Source organism: Protomyctophum bolini (genome assembly GCF_963924005.1).
Source record: "Protomyctophum bolini genome assembly, chromosome: 14".
NCBI classification, from domain to species: Eukaryota; Metazoa; Chordata; class Actinopteri; order Myctophiformes; family Myctophidae; genus Protomyctophum; species Protomyctophum bolini.
The window spans coordinates 3,562,189-3,562,872 of NC_137875.1; positions in this window are offsets into that span (position 1 = coordinate 3,562,189).

Sequence of the window (684 nt, forward strand, 5' to 3'; positions counted from 1 at the left end):
GGTGCCCTCAATTTGTTTTATTTACATGGTTCATTTGCAAGTTTGCAAGTTAGTGAAAGGGAGCTTTGCATTCATAAGAGCTGCTGATGTCATTAGTATTAGCTTTTACTCTACCTTTAAATGTGAGAATATTTTGGCACAAAGAGACATGTTTTACAGTGGTTAATTATGTACTGTATACATGTATTAACATAGCCACAATACTGTATATATGCTTACAGTGAATGAATGCAGATTTGGGTTAAAGGACCGGCCCCACCCTTTGGATCTTTTTATAATCGGCTTAATCGATTAGTCTGAATTAAGCCCTGTAATATACAGTACTTCGTTTTCCAATGGAGAATAGCCAATAAACAACCTCACAATGTAGTGAAGAAAGTAGTCCGCACACAGGCTTTGCTCCAGTAGGTCATCAGGATCCTGATGAAGGTCGTCGTGTATTTACTAATGGTGTTTTAAATACAATTAAACACTACTGGAGCAAAGCCAGTTCATGAAGTTAAATCGGTCTGGTATTGCAGTTTATCAGTTTTCCCCCATCTTCTCAAAAGTGTCACTGAAGACACCTCCTCATTCACCTCCGTCCTCATTCAATTATTCGCAACGGGATTATGAAAGGCTCTTATTTCTGGTAATGCTTTGGCTGCGGCGGTCTGGTGGTGAGGCAGATTTTAATGAGAATCT